Below are 6550 nucleotides of genomic sequence, written 5' to 3' on the forward strand. Positions count from 1 at the left end.
CGGTTCTGCCGAATGCCTGGCCTTCGAGGGGGGCCTGCCCTCTGAGTTCAGGCCGAATTTGGTGAATTTCCTAAGTCGGGAAGTGGTCCAAATGGCGATGGGGTTGAATCTGACAGCTCATACAGACCTTGAGGCTTCCAAGCCGGCTGGCCCGGCCGGATTTGACCCGGCGGTTAGAACATTTTTCAGTCAGTACAAATCAGTAACCACTGACACTTAGAATATTTTTGAAGCAGTACAAATCAGTAACCAGCGACACTTAGAATATTTTTCAGTCAGTACAAATCAGTAACCAGCGACACTTAGAATATTTTTGAGTCAGTAGAAGTCAGTAACCAAGTGCATTTTTGAGTTGGTTACTGATTTCTCCGTTGAAGTTGGGGCTGCGGTTGGCTTCAGTTAGTGGTGGGGGCTTAATTTTCGCCGAGCGGAGCGTGTCCCGGTAGTGTCTCCGAGGAAGTGGTACCTTTTGAAGGGGGTGTTTCTGAATTTGGGCCCTTTTTGAGTGGCATTGCCGGATGGGTTTTGTCTTGAAGGCTTCCAAATCGGGTAGCTCAGCCGGATTTGACCCGGCGGTTCTACCGACTGTCACGCCTTCGAGGGGGGACTGTTGTATAAGTTCAGGCCGAATTTGGCGAATTTCCTAAGTCGGGAAGTGGTCCAAACGGGGATGGGAGTGAACCTGACTGCTCATACCGACTTTGAGGCTTCAGGGCCGGGTAGCACAGCCGGATCTGACCCGGCGATTCTGCCGACTGTCACGCCTTCGAGGGGGGACTGTCCTCTGAGATCAGGCCGAATTTGGTGAATTTCCTAAGTCGGGAAGTGGTCCAAACGGGGATGGGAGTGAACGTGACAGCTCTTACCGACTTTGAGGCTTCGGGGCCGGGTAGCTCAGCCGGATTTGACCCGGCGATTCTGCCGACTTCCACGCCTTCGAGGGGGGGCTGTCCTCTGAGTTCAGGCTGAATTTGGTGAATTTCCTAAGTCGGGAAATGGCCCAAACTGGGATGGGACTGAACCTGACTGCTCATACCGACTTTGAGGCTTCGGGGCCGGGTAGCACAGTCGGATTTGACCCGGCGGTTCCGCCGACTGTCACGCCTTCGAGGGGGGCCTGTCCTCTGGGTTCAGGCCGAATTTGGTGAATTTCCTAAGTCGGGAAATGGCCCAAACTGGGATGGGACTGAACCTGACTGCTCATACCGACTTTGAGGCTTCGGGGCCGGGTAGCACAGTCGGATTTGACCCGGCGGTTCTGCCGAATGCCTGGCTTTCGAGGGGGGCCTGCCCTCTGAGTTCAGGCCGAATTTGGTGAATTTCCTATGTTGGGAAGTGGTCCAAACGGGGATGGGAGTGGACCTGACAGCTCATATCGACTTTGGGGCTTCCAAGCCGGGTAGCTCAGCCGGATTTGATCCGGCGGTTCCGCCGACTGTCACGCCTTCGAGGGGGGACTCTCCTCTAAGTTCGGGCCGAATTTGGTGAATTTCCAAAGTCGGGAAGTGGTCCAAACGAGGATGGGAGTGAACCTGACAGCTCATACCGACTTTGGGGCTTCCAGGACGGGTAGCTCAGCCGGATTTGATCCGGCGGTTCCGCCGACTGTCACGCCTTCGAGGGGGGACTGTTGTCTAAGTTCAGGCCGAATTTGGTGAATTTCCTAAGTCGGGACGTGGTCCAAACGGGGTTGGGAGTGAACCTAACTGCTCAAAGCGACTTTGAGGCTTCGGGGCCGGGTAGCACAGTCGTATTTGTCCCGGCGGTTCTGCCGAATGCCTGGCCTTCGAGGGGGGCCTGCCCTCTGAGTTCAGGCCGAATTTGGTGAATTTCCTATGTTGGGAAGTGGTCCAAACGGGGATGGGAGTGGACCTGACAGCTCATATCGACTTTGGGGCTTCCAAGCCGGGTAGCTCAGCCGGATTTGATCCGGCGGTTCCGCCGACTGTCACGCCTTCGAGGGGGGACTCTCCTCTAAGTTCGGGCCGAATTTGGTGAATTTCCTAAGTCGGGAAGTGGTCCAAACGGGGATGGGAGTGAACCTGACAGCTCATACCGACTTTGGGGCTTCCAAGACGGGTAGCTCAGCCGGATTTGATCCGGCGGTTCCGCCGACTGTCACGCCTTCGAGGGGGGACTGTTGTCTAAGTTCAGGCCGAATTTGGTGAATTTCCTAAGTCGGGACGTGGTCCAAACGGGGTTGGGAGTGAACCTAACTGCTCATACCGACTTTGAGGCTTCGGGGCCGGGTAGCACAGTCGTATTTGTCCCGGCGGTTCTGCCGAATGCCTGGCCTTCGAGGGGGGCCTGCCCTCTGAGTTCAGGCCGAATTTGGTGAATTTCCTATGTCGGGAAGTGGTCCAAATGGTGATGGGGTTGAATCTGACAGCTCATACCGACCTTGAGGCTTCCAAGCCGGCTGGCCCGGCCGGATTTGACCCGGCGGTTAGAAAATTTTTCAGTCAGTACAAATCAGTAACCACTGACACTTAGAATATTTTTGAAGCAGTACAAATCAGTAACCACTGACACTTAGAATATTTTTCAGTCAGTACAAATCAGTAACCAGCGACACTTAAAATATTTTTTAGTCAGTACAAATCAGTAACCAGCGACACTTAGAATATTTTTGAGTCAGTAGAAGTCAGTAACCAAGTGCATTTTTGAATTGGTTACTGATTTCTCCGTTGAAGTTGGGGCTGCGGTTGGCTTCAGTTAGTGGTGGGGGCTTAATTTTCGCCGAGCGGAGCGTGTCCCGGTAGTGTCTCCGAGGAAGTGGTACCTTTTGAAGGGGGTGTTTCTGAATTTGGGCCCTTTTTGAGTGGCATTCCGGATGGGTTTTGTCTTGAAGGCTTCCAAATAGGGTAGCTCAGCCGGATTTGACCCGGCGGTTCTACCGACTGTCACGCCTTCGAGGGGGGACTGTTGTATAAGTTCAGGCCGAATTTGGCGAATTTCCTAAGTCGGGAAATGGCCCAAACTGGGATGGGACTGAACCTGACTGCTCATACCGACTTTGAGGCTTCGGGGCCGGGTAGCTCAGCCGGATTTGATCCGGCGGTTCTGCCGACTTCTACGCCTTCGAGGGGGGCCTGTCCTCTGAGTTCAGGCCGAATTTGGTGAATTTCCTAAGTCGGGAAGTGGTCCAAACGGGGATGGGAGTGAACCTGACAGCTCATACCGACTTTGGGGCTTCCAAGCCGGGTAGCTCAGCCGGATTTGATCCGGCGGTTCTACCGACTGTCACGCCTTCGAGGGGGGACTGTTGTATAAGTTCAGGCCGAATTTGGCGAATTTCCTAAGTCGGGAAGTGGTCCAAACGGGGATGGGAGTGAACCTGACAGCTCATACCGACTTTGAGGTTTCGGGTGCGGGTAGCTCAGCCGGATTTGATCCGGCGGTTCTACTGACTGTCACGCCTTCGAGGGGGGACTGTTGTAAAAGTTCAGGCCGAATTTGGCGAATTTCCTAAGTCGGGAAGTGGTCCAAACGGGGATGGGAGTGAACCTGACAGCTCATACCGACTTTGAGGCTTCGGTGCCGGGTAGCTCAGCCGGATTTGATCCGGCGGTTCTGCCGACTTCACGCCTTCGAGGGGGGCCTGTCCTCTGAGTTCAGGCCGAATTTGGTGAATTTCCTAAGTCGGGAAGTGGTCCAAACGGGGATGGGAGTGGACCTGACAGCTCATACCGACTTTGGGGCTTCCAAGCCGAGTAGCTCAGCCGGATTTGATCCGGCGGTTCTACCGACTGTCACGCCTTCGAGGGGGGGACTGTTGTATAAGTTCATGCCGAATTTGGCGAATTTCCTAAGTCGGGAAGTCGTCCAAACGGGGATGGGAGTGAACCTGACAGCTCATACCGACTTTGAGGCTTCGGGTGCGGGTAGCTCAGCCGGATTTGACCCGGCGATTCTGCCGACTTCCACGCCTTCGAGCGGGGACTGTCCTCTGAGTTCAGGCCGAATTTGGTTAATTTCCTAAGTCGGGAAGTGGTCCAAACGGGGATGGGAGTGCACCTGACAGCTCATACCGACTTTGAGGCTTCCAAGCCGGGTAACCCAGCCGGATCTGACCCGGCGATTCCGCCGACTGTCACGCCTTCGAGGGGGGACTGTCCTCTGAGTTCCGGCCGAATTTGGTGAATTTCCTAAGTCGGGAAGTGGTCCAAACGGGGATGGGAGTGAACCTGACAGCTCTTACCGACTTTGAGGCTTCGGGGCCGGGTAGCTCAGCCGGATTTGACCCGGCGATTCTGCCGACTTCCACGCCTTCGAGGGGGGGCTGTCCTCTGAGTTCAGGCCGAATTTGGTGAATTTCCTAAGTCGGGAAATGGCCCAAACTGGGATGGGACTGAACCTGACTGCTCATACCGACTTTGAGGCTTCGGGGCCGGGTAGCACAGTCGGATTTGACCCGGCGGTTCTGCCGAATGCCTGGCCTTCGAGGGGGGCCTGCCCTCTGAGTTCAGGCCGAATTTGGTGAATTTCCTATGTTGGGAAGTGGTCCAAACGGGGATGGGAGTGGACCTGACAGCTCATACCGACTTTGGGGCTTCCAAGCCGGGTAGCTCAGCCGGATTTGATCCGGCGGTTCCGCCGACTGTCACGCCTTCGAGGGGGGACTCTCCTCTAAGTTCGGGCCGAATTTGGTGAATTTCCTAAGTCGGGAAGTGGTCCAAACGGGGATGGGAGTGAACCTGACAGCTCATACCGACTTTGGGGCTTCCAAGACGGGTAGCTCAGCCGGATTTGATCCGGCGGTTCCGCCGACTGTCACGCCTTCGAGGGGGGACTGTTGTCTAAGTTCAGGCCGAATTTGGTGAATTTCCTAAGTCGGGACGTGGTCCAAACGGGGTTGGGAGTGAACCTAACTGCTCATAGCGACTTTGAGGCTTCGGGGCCGGGTAGCACAGTCGTATTTGTCCCGGCGGTTCTGCCGAATGCCTGGCCTTCGAGGGGGGCCTGCCCTCTGAGTTCAGGCCGAATTTGGTGAATTTCCTATGTCGGGAAGTGGTCCAAATGGTGATGGGGTTGAATCTGACAGCTCATACCGACCTTGAGGCTTCCAAGCCGGCTGGCCCGGCCGGATTTGACCCGGCGGTTAGAAAATTTTTCAGTCAGTACAAATCAGTAACCACTGACACTTAGAATATTTTTGAAGCAGTACAAATCAGTAACCACTGACACTTAAATATTTTTTAGTCAGTACAAATCAGTAACCAGCGACACTTAGAATATTTTTGAGTCAGTAGAAGTCAGTAACCAAGTGCATTTTTGAATTGGTTACTGATTTCTCCGTTGAAGTTGGGGCTGCGGTTGGCTTCAGTTAGTGGTGGGGGCTTAATTTTCGCCGAGCGGAGCGTGTCCCGGTAGTGTCTCCGAGGAAGTGGTACCTTTTGAAGGGGGTGTTTCTGAATTTGGGCCCTTTTTGAGTGGCATTGCCGGATGGGTTTTGTCTTGAAGGCTTCCAAATCGGGTAGCTCAGCCGGATTTGACCCGGCGGTTCTACCGACTGTCACGCCTTCGAGGGGGGGACTGTTGTATAAGTTCAGGCCGAATTTGGCGAATTTCCTAAGTCGGGAAATGGCCCAAACTGGGATGGGACTGAACCTGACTGCTCATACCGACTTTGAGGCTTCGGGGCCGGGTAGCTCAGCCGGATTTGATCCGGCGGTTCTGCCGACTTCTACGCCTTCGAGGGGGGCCTGTCCTCTGAGTTCAGGCCGAATTTGGTGAATTTCCTAAGTCGGGAAGTGGTCCAAACGGGGATGGGAGTGAACCTGACAGCTCATACCGACTTTGGGGCTTCCAAGCCGGGTAGCTCAGCCGGATTTGATCCGGCGGTTCTACCGACTGTCACGCCTTCGAGGGGGGACTGTTGTATAAGTTCAGGCCGAATTTGGCGAATTTCCTAAGTCGGGAAGTGGTCCAAACGGGGATGGGAGTGAACCTGACAGCTCATACCGACTTTGAGGCTTCGGGTGCGGGTAGCTCAGCCGGATTTGACCCGGCGATTCTGCCGACTGTCACGCCTTCGAGCGGGGACTGTCCTCTGAGTTCAGGCCGAATTTGGTGAATTTCCTAAGTCGGGAAGTGGTCCAAACGGGGATGGGAGTGCACCTGACAGCTCATACCGACTTTGAGGCTTCCAAGCCGGGTAACCCAGCCGGATCTGACCCGGCGGTTCCGCCGACTGTCACGCCTTCGAGGGGGGACTGTCCTCTGAGTTCCGGCCGAATTTGGTGAATTTCCTAAGTCGGGAAGTGGTCCAAACGGGGATGGGAGTGAACCTGACAGCTCTTACCGACTTTGAGGCTTCGGGCCGGGTAGCTCAGCCGGATTTGACCCGGCGGTTCTGCCGAATTCCTGGCCTTCGAGGGGGGCCTGTCCTCTGAGTTCAGGCCGAATTTGGTGAATTTCCTAAGTTGGGAAGTGGTCCAAACGGGGATGGGAGTGGACCTGACAGCTCATACCGACTTTGGGGCTTTCAAGCCGGGTAGCTCAGCCGGATTTGATCCGGCGGTTCCGCCGACTGTCACGCCTTCGAAGG

This window comes from Hemiscyllium ocellatum, chromosome 46, assembly GCF_020745735.1.
Source record: "Hemiscyllium ocellatum isolate sHemOce1 chromosome 46, sHemOce1.pat.X.cur, whole genome shotgun sequence".
Lineage (NCBI taxonomy): Eukaryota > Metazoa > Chordata > Chondrichthyes > Orectolobiformes > Hemiscylliidae > Hemiscyllium > Hemiscyllium ocellatum.